We start from the raw sequence: 14,528 nt of genomic DNA, 5'->3' as shown, positions 1-14,528 counted from the left end.
CAAGGTTAAACCGTGACAGTCCTTTCCAGAAAGGAAACATTGAGACTGCTTGGCCTTTCCATCCATTTCCAGGTTGTATCCCCAGAACGACCTGAGTTCACTGGCAGATATTTCATGGACAGTGTGGTTGAGGTGAGCTCTGTACTTCACCAGAAGCTCTGTGACCTTGATAGGATCCCACCCTTTTTTTTCTTGCCTTGCTTTATGCTGCCACATCACCAGCAGGGAGTTCACAGGATCACAGAATGGTTGCGGTTGCAAGTGACCTTTGGAGATTGCCCAGTCCAAGTCTCTTTCTCAAAGCAGCTTCATCTACAGCAGTTTGGCCAGGACTGTGTCCAGTTGGGTTTTGAATATTTCTGGGGATGGAGACTCCACAAACTCTCTGGGCAACCTATTCCAGTGTTTCTGCACCCTCATAGTAAAAAAGTTTTTTCTTATCTTCTGATATAATCATATTTCAATTTGATCCCATTGCCTCTTGTCCAGTCACATGCCACTACTCAGAAGAGTCTGGCTTCTTCTTCTTTACACCCTCCCATCATGTATTTGTGCACAGCAATGAGACAACACAGCCCAAGTCTTCATTTCTCCAGGCTGTCCCTTAACCACCTTTCTGGCGCTGTGCTCGACTTGCTCTACTATGTCTATTCCTCTCTTGTACAGGGGAGCACAGAGCACAGCACTGCAGCTATGTCTTCACCAGTTATTCTGCAGCAGGAGGTGCTGCTTTTTTGTGATCCCAGTAAGAAAGGCAGTCAGACTCTACATAAAAGTATCATTTACAATACTATTTGTTAGAGCTAATGCTGTAAAGAAAGTATAGGCAACCTTAGGTCCCTTCAAATGCAGGGAACCACAAGTTACACAGCATCAAATGGGCTTCCAATCAGTATGGCATGGAAACCCCATCCACGGAAAGGGTTAGCCCGTTTTGGTCTTTTGAGTCACTGTAGGATTTTCTTGAAAGAAGACAACTCTATTTCGCATTTCCACTGCCAGACAAAAGAGACATTTGCTCAAGAACTTCTTGCCATACATTTAGATAAAGGCATGGCCAGGCAAGTGGGCAATCACCAGTGCGAAGTGGAAACTGCCTTCAGGCTTCTCTGTTACCATGAGCTGGCTGAGCTCATCCTGAGGCCAAGGGGTTTGTGCAGCATGACATGGCCTGAAGGCCACACTGCACGTGCGGCACAGCACAGACACTCATCTGCTCAGGTTAACTGGTACATGGATCACTAACTCCTTCATGTACAGTGTTCTTCTGGTCAGGATCCTTACACCAGTGGTGAGCAGAGAGGAAGGATGTGACCTACCTCAAATTGCCTGCAATATTCTTCCTAATGTAGCACAAGTTGTTGTTGGCTTTCTCTGCTGCAAGGGCACATTGCTGGCTTCATGGTCAACCCGCTGTCCATCATGAACTCCAGAATGTTCCTCTGCAAATCTACTGTCCAGCCAGTCCACCCACAGTGTGTGTTGGTGCATGGAGTTACCCTCCCCAGGAGCAGCATTTTGCATTTCCCTTTGTTCAGCTTCATGAAGTTCCTCTCTGTCTAGTTTTCCTGCCTTCACATGTCCCTTTGAATGGCAGTGCAACCATCTGATATATCATCCTCTCCCAGTTCTGTATTATCTACAAACTTGGTGAGGGTGCACTCTTTCTCACCATCCAGGTCATTAATGGAGATGTTACAAGGTCCCTTCTGTTCTCATCATCCCAGACTCTTTTCTTTCTAACCCCTTCTGCTACTTGATTGCTGTCACTTTCTACCTCCTTCATCATTCTTTACAGCTGCTCTTATCAAGTTGAATGGTCTGTTGGCAAAGATCATTTTGCCCCACTTGGTCACATGGGTTTTGTCCCTTACAAGGTATTGTTGATCTTCAGAGATGGTCCCATGGTCACGGAAACCAAAACCTTGTTGCCAACACCAGCTGCACAAACTGCTGACCTGCAGGATCCATCTACTCCACCTCAAGCCCTTCCATCTCACTGGCAGGATCAAGGCGAACACCACCTGGACCATGTGGTCACGCTTGATATGCTTCAGGTCTCCCTCGGCACTATTGTTGGTGCTCACAGGGAAGAGCAGGGCAGGCAATGTTCTGAGAACTGGACAAGCCTTGGCAGCCTCTCTACAATAAGTGGGGTTTTAGTTCCTCCTGGGGAACCCCCATTGCTTCTTGAATGTTCTTCTCAGTCCTTTGGGTTCTTTATGTTCCTGTGAAAATTAGCCTTTGTGTTTTCTAGTCAAAAAAATAATTGTTCAAGTTCAAAGAAAACCTGCTTCTGGAAACAACGTCCTATTATATTTGTGCTTCCTCTCTGGTATTCCACAATACACTTGTACAAGTAATATAATATCAGCATTATGCTGATCTAGGATGTGTCTGTCTGCAGGTACTACTATGTGTCTACACAATGTGTATGCATTGTTGGTCAGCTGAGATGGGTGGCAGCGCTCACAAAATTTCTTGCCTTTCATGTTCAAAGTGCTGTACTGCGTAGAATGCTATCTAAATGTCGCACACATAATACCTATTTGCACATTAGAGAGGACCATGTTAATCTACACTGTAGACTGAATAAAGACTTCACTTGCTTCCTACTATGTTTTTAATCAAATGTAGCAATTCTGGCAAAAGGCATGGTTTACCTTTCTTTAGTTGTGGTGATTTCATCACTTTAAGAATATTAGTAGTAACAGGGAAGGTTCAGTGAACTTTGACTGGTAAATATAATGTGGAAAAACCTGTGTGAGTCTTTGGCAGCTCTGCTTTACCGTAGTTTCTAATAATGCCGTTTACAGTAATTTCTCATGCACACACAGTCCACCCAGCCTACAGGCGTATGATCATCTGCTCTAGTCTTGTGATCATCTTTTCCTCCATATGAGTTTTGACATCTTTCCCTGTTCCAAATTACTGTGCAGCAAGAGAAGACCAAAAGAGGAAAACTCCAAATATCCAACTCCATAAAGAAAAAATGCATAAGAAAGAGATAAAAAGAAGCAGATGGAAAAGTCTGAGAGACCAAGTGGAAAGAGAAAGATGGCAGCAGCTGTACTAGGGCCTGACTGAAGGCTGTCCACCACTCTTGCTGTTCTCTGTCCACTGCTAGATTGTGGAGTGGTGTCTGCAGTCTCATAAGTATGCAGAAAAGGCACATCAGATTATACTTGAGATTTTTTCTTGTAGGTTGTCCCAAATTTTTCTCAAGTGTTTTAGTGGGTTGCTTTATTTGCTCTTTACCAGCCTGATTTTTTTCCCAACTGCAGTCTTATAAAAATATACATGTGGCCCATATTATAAACAGTAATAAAAAAGCTTGATCTATGCTTTCTGACTCCTTTTACCTTAATGAACAAAGTTATTTACCAAAGGACTTGCCACTAAGAAACACTGTTGGTGGTCAGAGCATCATTTTTGGAAAGGTAAAGCGTTTACTATTCTTTCTCCCCCTCTTTCTTCTCTCCTGTCCCCATCCACCCGCTTTTTAAAACTCCAATGCAGTGTCGAGGACCAGGAGTCTGAGCAGGGACACAAGGCCTCCTATGAATTCTCTAATCATCATATCTGCATTCCCACTGTTGCAAGAGATCTCTTAGATACTGCAATCGAAGAACTGGTCAAGCGCTATATCAAAAATAGCTCCTTTGCCCCTTACTCTTGGAAGGCTGTTCCAGAACTTCATACTTCTGATCATTAGAAAAGTGTCCCAAATTTTCAGCCCACATCCTTCCTTGGGGTGTATAAATAAACAGACCATATGTTCTTCTGCCAACATTGTCTTTTAGCTTAGAAACTCCTCCTCCTTTGTATTTTCCCTCCTGGAAAAATAAAGGAACAATCATAACCCCTTTTCCACTGCATTTTGTTAGGCTGAATAAAGCAATATTTTTTTGTTGTTGCTTTGTTTTCTTTCATGTGATGTCCTTCCTGGATCATCCTACTTGTGCTCTCTCTTCATGTTAGAGTTATAATTCATCCCCTTCAAACACTGCAATTAGATTCATATACAGAGTATTGCAAAGGAAGACTTACCGGTACTTAGTACAAAGCAACTTGTATTTTATTGTTTGCTGGAAATACTTCTCTTGATGCATTCTAAGTTTTTCTTAACTGCTTTCATAGTCTTGTCCTATTAACATCTCGTAATCATTCTGTATTCAAGCAGTACATGGAGTCCTCAACTTCATTGTTTTCCAGTCCATGAACACAAGTAGAGAGGAAATATTCTTGTTGGTCTCTACATATACAGTCTTATACTTTATTTATTTAATCTCATTTCTATAATTCTAGTTCTTCACCCAATTTTTAGATTGATTTCCCAGTCTTTCTGAAAAAGCCTGTTTAACAAACTACTGATATCGCTCTTCTATATCACAGCCAAATAAGCAGTCCTTCTGGGAGTGACAGTTTCTGGTTTCAACTCCAGATATTTCTGACAATGAGAAAAAACCAAATGGGATCGCCTTACCCTCTTCACCTGAAGAAACAGTTTTACGCAAGACACTGTCTGTAAGAAAGCTGAAAAGGTACATAAGTCCTTAAGAAGAAAAAGGGCAGGAAAAGGTTTGGCTTCATTTAAAGTGGGAATTTTGGGTAGTCATCGGCTTTGAAAGTAATATTACAGGAGCAGGGAGGCTGGGGAATGTACAAATTTGCATCTACCTGAGCCAGTTTTGGAGTCTAAGGAGAGCTTGTTTCTGCTAGGTTGAATGAAATGCCTATGGAGTCCACAAGCAAGGACATTACAATTGATTGTCAATAGGGTTGAGAAACCTTAGAAGGAATTATTGATTTTTGCAAAATTAGTTTGTACCCGTGTAAACACTTGAGCCTGCAGCATTCTTGTCAGTCAGTCCTGTGCCAGGTGGCTAGAGTTTCTTGAGGGGTGGAAGGCTGACCTTTCTCTGTAGAAGAAATAGCAGGAAGAAAGCTGCCTTAGTATTTTCCAAGGAACCGTGCTTTCACAGAAAAAAATTGGCTTTAAAAATACAGCGTCCAATGGCATGTTGCTTTCAGAAAACTTCTGCAAAAACATAAGCAGAAGTTGGCTTCACTTCCGCACAGCCGCAAGGCTTGGAGCCCTCTGGTTCCAGCAGCCCATGGCTCTAGGGCAAACTTTGAGGTCTGTCTCAAGAGGAAAGGCAGAAGGTTCCTTAATTTCTTACTGGCAACTCTCCACAGCTGCAGCCCTAGGAGGTTTTGGATCAGTTCTTCATGGTACAGAAACTCTGTGCTACGCTTGAGCATGTGAGGCACTTCAGAGCTGGGTAAGGCTCAGGATTCAGCCTGTGTCACTGAAATGTTTAATTTTGAAATGAAAAATGCCACACAGAAGAGCAACATTTTCCAGCTGGGGGATTTTGGGTTGTGACAAACTGCCATGAAGAAATCCGCTCCCTAGAGACTTCACTTAGCTTATCCTTTAAAAAGCTCTCCCTTATTTCTGTTATTAACACAACCGTCCCCTGTACTGTACCGCTGCCACCCACTCTGCCTTGCTCTGAGGTCAGCTGCCACTGCCACTGGAGGGAGATGGTGAAAAGCTGTGTGCTCTCAAATGGGTGCTGCACGGCTGAATGAACACCCTCAAGCCAGCTCTCAGTGGTGAAAGATCCCATGGGAAAAGAAGGCAATTCCATTCCTTAGCATTAACAGGTGCCACAAGTACGTATAGGGTGAATTGTCAGAGTGGGGAGTCTCGTCAGCTAACTGGTAGAGTCCCAAAGGGGACATAATGTTTGAAGGTCACTGTAAGTTTAGGTGAATGCAAAGCAACAGTTCAAACAGGTTGGCCCGGTGTGGTTCTAGTAAACACAAAGAAAAACACTTAAATATTTGCAAGAGTTAAGGAAACAGGGGCACTGCTGCTTTGCATCTATGGCAGTTTTACATTGCCTAAATTATTGGGTAACCTGGGAGTTTGTCTTTTATTTCCCTGGATGGTTCCCTATGTTATTGACAGCTTTGAAGTTAGTATTATCAGCCATATGAAACAAAAAAACCTCAAAAGGCAGTTCTCAGGTTACACGTTTTATCAATGACCCACAGTATCTTTGGCTGATGATGTGTGTTAGCAGAACAGTTTTCCAGCAGAAAATACAAATTTCTTTGCATCAGACTATTCTGCAGGCACATAAGGAAAACTGGTTTTGTTAGAAGTTCTAGCAGCTTCTAACAAGCTTGGGTAGCTGCCCTTGACCCAAGGCTGGGTGAAGTTCTGCTGTAGCTGCCCCCTGATTAAAGAGGGTCAAGCAGTCAGTGCAAGGGAGAGACCTGTATGAGAGCCAGGTGTAGAGCACCCTGCTGCGCCGGGCAGTGACTTGTCGCCGTTGCCCCCTGTTCCCTACGGCACCACGTTCAGCCATGTGGAGAGAGGACAGGGAACCTCCGTATGACGCGTCCCGTCTGCCCGTCGGGCCTGTCTCAGGGAAGGTAGGGTGTGATTCCAGCAGTCTGTCTCTCTCTCACGCTCCCTGATACTGCTCAGCCTACTCTCCTCCTCCCGGCGCTCTGTCACAAAGCGGAGGAGTCGCTGTCCCTGGGTGCACTCCCACCACTGCACTCCCTGCTGCTGTCCCGTGCGGGCGTAAGAGCAGGGCACAGCCTGCAGCCTGGCACACGGGTGGCTTTGTGCTCCCACTGGAGCTCTGTCCAGGCAGCTGTGTCCATCGCGGTGGGTGCAGAGCCTGGAGAGGTTGTGGCTTTCTGCCAGGTGGGTACCATTGCTCCACAGGTGAGCTGGCTGCACCCTTCCTGCGTGCCCACCATGCAAACCACCACGACGTGCCCTTGCAGGTCCTGCTGGGCCTGGAGCCACTTGCCTTGGTGACTGACCACACACCCCAGTGTTATTTAATGCATCGCCAGGCAGAGGTGACTGGGGGAACTTTGTTGCTGTCTTAATGCTCAGCTGAAATTAGATATCCATTTGCTTCTTTCTGCTAGAGGAACATCTATCCTTCTGGTAGTGAAGGCTCAACAAGGAAACTGCTGGTTTCTTGTAGTCTAGCTTTACAGTGTGGATACTTGCATTCCCTGCTTATAAATGGGCAAAGCCTTTTCTCCTGAGGGTATTGTTAACATTATACAGAGTTTAAACAAAAACATATCAGTTCTGATAATATTTCTCACTGGGGACTTTAAAGTTACAGGGAACTGTAGAAGTAATACAGCATGTTTATCTTAAGGGCCAAGAACAGCTGATGGGATTTTATTTGGTCTGAATTGGATGCTAGGAGGTAGGCAGCAAAGGAAACTACATGTCGATGTTCACTTTCTTTCTTATGGGTTTTGATCAGGAAGTTTTGATTATTTTGTTTTTTACAATTTTTTATCTGCAAACCCTAGCATACTGTCTTCAGGCTGAAACCAGTGTATTTATTTGCAGCAGGAGAGGGTCTTAATATAGATGTGAAACTAGAGAAGATATTACTTATTTTAGATTTCTGTCCAGGTATGCAGCTGTGCAAAGCTCTAGTCTCAATCTTCTTGTGTTGAAAGTAAAAAGTTCTGAGCCTGCAATTTCAGGTTTGTAATGACAACTCCTGCATCTTCTCTGATGTGATGTAATGGAAAACATTTTCACTATGAGAGTGGTTCAGTGTTGGCAAAGGTCCAAGAGGCAGTGAAATCTTTATCCTTGGAGTTTCAAAACTAGGTAAGTTTTGAGCAACCTGATCCAAGTTTGAAGTTATGGCCTAGGGAATTGGCCTAGATGACCTCCAGAAGTCCCTGCTCATCTTAATTCCCACAGAAGTACTCAGTGATATTGCATAGCCACTGCCTTTTGCTCAGGCCTCTCCCTTGACAACACTGATCTGCCCCACGGGGTATGTTCTTACAGGAAGGAAAGGTACCACCTCAGTTGCTTTCTTCATTTGAAAAAGCTTAATTTGAATCAAACCACTGTGATATATTGAGTGATGATGTGGTTACTGTGCTTGATGGGAAACCAAGGAGTTAGGTACCAGACGATAGTATCTACATCTGTGTTTGCAGTGGAGAGTAGTCACCCAGAGCTCTCGGCACTCTAAACACAGCCTGAAGATATTTCTAGACCACAATTTAGGCAGATTTTGCATATTTTCAGTGTACAGTTACAAAGCAGCTTGATAGTTGAAAAGTGAGGGCAGGAGCTTCTGCAAGCTTTAAATTGCAGGATGATCTAATACAATCCTTCACTGGTGCTGCCTGAGAGAAGAAATGGTTCCTTGAACCCATTTTTGGTCTTAGACTCTCCAGGTGGAGGTTGGTACTGGATGACAAAGAACCTCTGCCACATGCAACACCCTCCTTTATGAGAGGCAGCACAATGGAGTTAAACCTGAAGCATCCTAAAGAACTGAAACGGAAAAAGGTAAAAGCCACCACCCCCATCCCAGTGAATTCCTCTTCCTCAGCCAGGTGTGAGTTCTCACTGTGCAAGCTTTCACGAAGCCTGCTTGTGCACCTGGCTAGGTTCATGCTTGCACTAGAGGTGCTCTTCACCCTCCAGACCAGGCAGAAGCAGCCCACCTCCCACCACCACACCCCCCCCCACCCCCCCCCCCCCCAGGCTGCAGGGCACTGTCACAGCCAGCTCCAGGCTTCCTCTGGTGGGGCAGGGGTAATAAGGCCAACTATCCACTTAAGTTTTACAGTCTAAACCAAACCACTCATAGAAATCGCAGTGCCAGCAGCCTGGCTTTTGAGTTCTGGAAGCTGGACTTCACCCAGGGGATGGGGTTGCCGAACCTGCCGTGCCACCCCGAGGTGGGGACAGGCACCACACTGCCCAGGCTCACCAGCATCCTCCAGGAAAACACAGACCTGCTGAAGAGCAGGAGCTTGCTAGCCATCCTTTTCATTTAAGAGATGTTCTTTTCTCCCTTGCTGTTTGTGCTCCTGTTTAATCACTTTAAACCACCCTGGGACTGCTCTGCCTCGGCTGCTGCTTATCTTCAGATTTCTGAGGGATCAGCTGAGTATTAGAAGGGCTCGGTGTTGAAGTGCTTTTTTTTATCCCTGTGGTTTAGTGCACCTGGCTGAACTTGCTGGCAAACTTCTTAAGTTCCAGCACTGTGGCTTACTGTAGGTACTGAAGAGACATGCTTGCTCCACAAAATCTAGACAAACTTCAGAATTTATTGATGGGAGGGTTGCTTTTGTTGTTTTCTTTTTCCGTGCGGAAATCTTTTTTCCATTTTCCATGAAGTTTTGCTGGTTTTTGTTTTGTTGGGTTTTGTTGTTCTTAAACTTTTCCAAATGCCACTTAGACAATTTTAAAATGAAGTGGTTTGATCCCCATTGTACACCCACCACCACCAGCACCCCACCCTCTGAAACAAACCTTTAGATGAGAAAATAAGCCTACTACCACATAAAAATTAAATTACCCAAGTGATAGCCCTGTGCTGCAGGAATCATTCCTACAGCTTTGAAATCAACGCCTGTCTGTCTGTGCGTTGGAGGGGATCTCACCTTGTCCTTCCCCTCTGGGACAAGGTCTTCCCAAAGCCTTACGTCTTTTCAGGTTGAGAAATGCAACTCCCACTCCTTCCTTGTAAGTACTTTTTGAAAACGATACAGGAAAGCTACATAATTCATCCGAAAAGAGTTCTGGTTTCCAAACAGCTGAGTTGTAACTCCCCCCCCCCTCCCCCCTCAGTTCTGTCTGTATTCACCCACGGACTAAAGCCAGGAACATGCAGTGAAATAGGCAGGGAGGAATTTAGCCCCAAATGCATCTCCCTGGCTTTGGAAAATGTTAACAAAGCACTTATACAAGCTCACAGCAGACTTAAAATGTGGCCATCTAGCAGGAAAACCCCTTGCTGAATTTCTTAAATACAGATCAAAACGTAAGCTCTGTGTGTTGCTTGCCATGCTCACTAACCACTTACCCAACCACTACAAACCTTAAGTTTTTCTAAGGAACACGTATACAAACACCCCACTACGTTACACACATCAGGAGCAATCTGAGCACTGGAATCAACCAAATCTTATTTCCTATGCATGCATTCAAGGATGAATTGTGTAAGGATTCTGTATGTTAGTAAGTGGTGTGTTTTTTTCCTTCAGAAGAGAAATTTCTAGGTTTTCTCTCCTCTGTGGAAAAAGTGGAAACTTGCTGTATCAGAGATGTATGCCTTTCTGTTAGATTTTGTTGTGGTGGCAGTGATGGCTGCTAGAGAGACAAGGGCTGCCATTTGGTCAGAAAGGAGTCAGGTGGCACTTGAGTAACACAGTTCTTGGACATTTTTAGCACAGGTCCTGCTCTGAGGCCGTGTTTTATGACCTGTTTGTAGACATGCTGGCATGAGAGCTGCCAGGAACTGAGCCAGTGAGGGTTCCTACGGCTGATTTTGTTCAGATGCTGTTCAACCTCTTACAGAAGCCCCTTGTGTCCCGTGGGGGAGCATAAGTGCTTCTGGGGAGTCATTCTCATCTCACAGATATGAAGAGTTGTTGGAGCTTGGGTTCAAGTGGTTGGTGCCTTGAGATTCTTGGTCAAATGGTAATTTTGCATATACTCCTGTTGAGTTTGAGAAACTGGTCTATAAATGTCAACATAGACAGCCTCAATTATTGTAAAATACAGTTTATACTAACATAAAGTACGCCAGACTGAAAGCTGGACGTATCTTCTCCTAAAACTATGCTGTTTAGAATGAACTGAAAAATCTGTGGCTTCTTGGATCATCTTCACTTTAATCTTGCTGCATAACTTCCAGGTTTACCGCATTTCAGCTGCCAAATAAATCAGAGGGCCTCTCAGAGGAGTATGTTACTTTGTGTACAAGGCCATGATCTTATCTGTGCATTAAATGATAGTTTTTGACAACTTTGGAAGCCAACATAAAAAATTGTAGCATTAGCAGATTATTATCAAAATCGTAAACAGCTGAGGAATAGACACTTGGATAACAGATAACATGTCTGAAATGGATTTCTGTCCCACCCCTGATAACAAATCCAGGTCCATAATGACAGTGCTCAGATTGAAGCTATGAGACTGCAAACATCATGCACCTGTATAGTTTCTTTCTTCTAGGTGGGAAGAGCTCCAGGCTTTTATGGAGTAAAATTTCATAACAGCGTTCTTATTATAAATCTTTGGTCTTAATGTTTTCTGCCTTGGTTAGGAAATCTCATTCAAGGTTGGCAGCTGGTACAAAAATGTTGGTCTGACCTCATAATCAAACTTTAATTTTTGATACAATTGATAGGAGCAAAACTTGACCGGTTGTGCACTTCTCATCAGCAGACAAATTTCAAAACAGGGGTATGACAGACCTCAGCTGCATGGAATTTAAATCTGAAGGAGTGGTTTGGACAGGGACACTCTCTGTCAGTGTTTGGAGCATAATGCAGCCTGTATGTGGCCTGGGACATTTGGGCAATGTTTTGATATGGTTTTGAAGTACCTACTCACTCTATTTTCCTAGATGTCATAGAATAGTACATCTAGTCTAACATGTTTAATGACGGTGGGTATGACACTTCATCTAATTCTTCCTGTATTAAGCCTAGGAACCTACTGAACCATGAACATCATTTAGACTTTCACGAACTGATGGATTGGGTCAGCCACAACTGCATTAAGTTCGACAAAGACAAATGGGAAGCTCTAGGATGGAATGACCCCGTGTGCCTGTACAGGCTGGGCGCTGACTGGCTAGCAAGCAGCTCTACAGGGAAAAGCCTGGGATTCCTGCTGGACAACAAATTGAACGTGGGTCAGCAGTTGCAGTGAGAAAGGCCAGGTGAACATTGAAATATGTTATCAAAAGCATGTCCAGCACCTCAGAGGATATCATCATTCCCCTCTACTCAGCCCTCAGTCACCTCTGGAGAGCTGTGCCCAGTACTGGGCATCCCTGTGCAAGAGAGGTATCAACTGACTGGAGTGAGTCCAATTGGAGAGCAATTAAAATGAGGCTGGAGCACATGATGTACCAGGAGAGGCTGAGGGTGCTGGGCTTGTTCAGCATGAATTCCAGAAGGTTTGTGGGAGATCTAATTGCAGTTCTCCTCTACTAAACAGAAAGGGAAGGGAGTTACGGAGAAGACAGAGCCAGGTTCTGCAGAGGCGCACAGGGAAAGGGGAAGAAGCAACGAGCACTAGTTGCAATAAAGGAAATTCTCAACAGATAGAAGGAGCCTCTTTCCACCTGTCCCACTACCCCAGGAGTGGTGCAGCACTGGAACAGGTACTCAGAGGTGCTGTGGGATCTCTGTGCTGGGCAACACTCAACATCCAGCTGGATGCAGCCCTGAGCATCCTGCTCTAGCTTTGAAATCGATCCTGCTGTTAGCAGTGGGGTGGAACAGACACCTCTAGAGGTCCTTCCCAACCTGAATCTTTCTAGGATATCTGAGTACTTAGCAAGTTACTAAGAGATTGCAAGAGGATGGTGTCTTACAGAAACAGCTCGGAGTTTTAACAGATGTGGAATCACAATGTCCCAGCCGAGCTCTGGCAGAGGCTATGACTCGGTCTCCTAGGACGTGAGGAGATAGTTGTTAACAACACTGCCACACAGCACAATATATTCCCATTTGAGCTGGCCATAACACCTTATCAGCACAAAATGGCTGTGCATTTCCTAACCTCTCTAACATTACTTGATTTGATCAACCACATGAAGTCTTATGTGCAGGCAGGCGGCCTTCTACAGGATGGACTGATGGAGCAGACAGAACAGAAAATAGAAAAAAAGATATTGAAATATAGATAGAAAAGCAGAACCAGGAATGCTTTTGTAATTAATGAGGCATTATTCATGTGACTACGTGGAGGGGGAGGTGTAGGTATGTCCTACATGTAAGGGTGGGACTTTATGCCCTTGTTAGCAGTGACCAGTACAACACATCGCATGAGACCTGCTCCAATGGTATGAGCCTGTTCCCTTCTCCTATTCAGTCTGTCTCTGGCAGTGGTCTCCAGGACCGTGACAATGTCAGCCAGGCCATCTCTAGTTAGATATAGTCATCACACTAAAAAAAATTGAGAAAGAGCAAAGTCATCCATGTGAAGAATAGAATAGAAATGCAGATTTTTCTTTTGCAGTAAAACTACTAAATCATGTCTTCCCAGCCTGAAAAATCAGTTGTTTGCACATGAAATTGAAGAGAAGAGTATATTTACTCTACTCGATCCCTTTGGTTCCTTACTTTAAAGATGAAGAGCTTTGATCTGAAATTAATGAAAAAGAAGCATAATCTATTTTATACAGATGTACCCAGGAGAATTTTGAAATATAACTATTTTTTATTTTTTTTAAACCTGTATTTTTTTTTTATTGAAGGCAAGGAAACTTAGCAAAAAAAGACCTTTTTTTTCAAGCTGACATGCACAGCAGTTTTTCTATCTGACTCTTTAACAAAGAGGAAATACCAGTCCCTTGATTCCAGAATTTACTCTTGTGCATGCAGATTTGATTCCTCACCTTACTGCCGGAAAATGCATGTGCTGAAAAGAATTTTTTTTATTAGGATGGTAAGTGGAGTGGCTGCAGAATTTAAAAGGTCCATTCTATATGGCTACTATATACATTTCTATATGAGCAGTGATTTATCAGAGTTATGTTGAAGAGATTTTGAAAAATCATAGAAGTGCTGGCTGGAGGGTGCTTCTGGAAATCTCCAGTCCATCCTCCTGCAAGGGCAAACTGCCATCCAACAGCAGGTCACATCAGTCATGGCTTTGCCTCTCGGAATCTTGAGGACCTCTGAAGATGGAGTTTCTGTGACACAGGAGCCCTTGAAAATTATACCCTGTCATCATCCCATAATAGGTAGCATGAAGTAGTTTTGCAGGAATCCATGACTAAAGAGAATGTGTCTACAACTGCCAAAAATTAAGATTAATTGGTTTGTTGCTTTTAAAATTAATTGTCTTATTATACTTTAATAGTTTGAACCAGATGTATATGTAGCACCTATACTTCCAGAAAAGATTAAAAGGCTTTTGTTCCACAGATGCTTAGGCCTCAAATCGGAGATCAGGACACGTGGAATGGGTCAGCGGAGTTAATTATTGTTTAGCAACTGAGTGGCTCAGATTTTTTCCTGTCTTTTGAAAGCTTTAAAACCTAATTGTTTTGCCTGAAAATGTGAATGTCCTGCTATGGATCCACTGTTTCAAGAAAAAGCCTCATAGCCTTGGTCTGCCATTGTGCCCTCTGTATTTCCAGGTGATGGTTTTGGGAAGCCTCAGAAGCCAGGGAGCCAAATACTGTTCTTGATCAGTTTCCATACATTTGCACAAAACAGTTTAGTGCTGCACAGGCCTCTAAGCAGCTACCATGTTATGGCATGACCCAGGGCCATAGCTTAGAATCACAGAATCAGTCAGTTTGGGAGGGATTTCTGGATGTCAGCAGTCTGACCTGCTGCTTAAAGCAGAATCGTCTCTAAAGGCAGACCTGGTGGCACAGAACCCTGTCAAGTTGGGTCTTGAAAAACTTTAAGAACATAGACTGTACAACAGATCTGGGCAGGCTGTTCCTGCTCTTTGTTATATT

The sequence above is a fragment of the Falco biarmicus genome, chromosome 5 (genome assembly GCF_023638135.1).
Source record: "Falco biarmicus isolate bFalBia1 chromosome 5, bFalBia1.pri, whole genome shotgun sequence".
Lineage (NCBI taxonomy): Eukaryota > Metazoa > Chordata > Aves > Falconiformes > Falconidae > Falco > Falco biarmicus.
The sequence above is the reverse complement of the archived record's forward strand: the minus strand, read 5'-3'. Positions refer to the sequence as shown.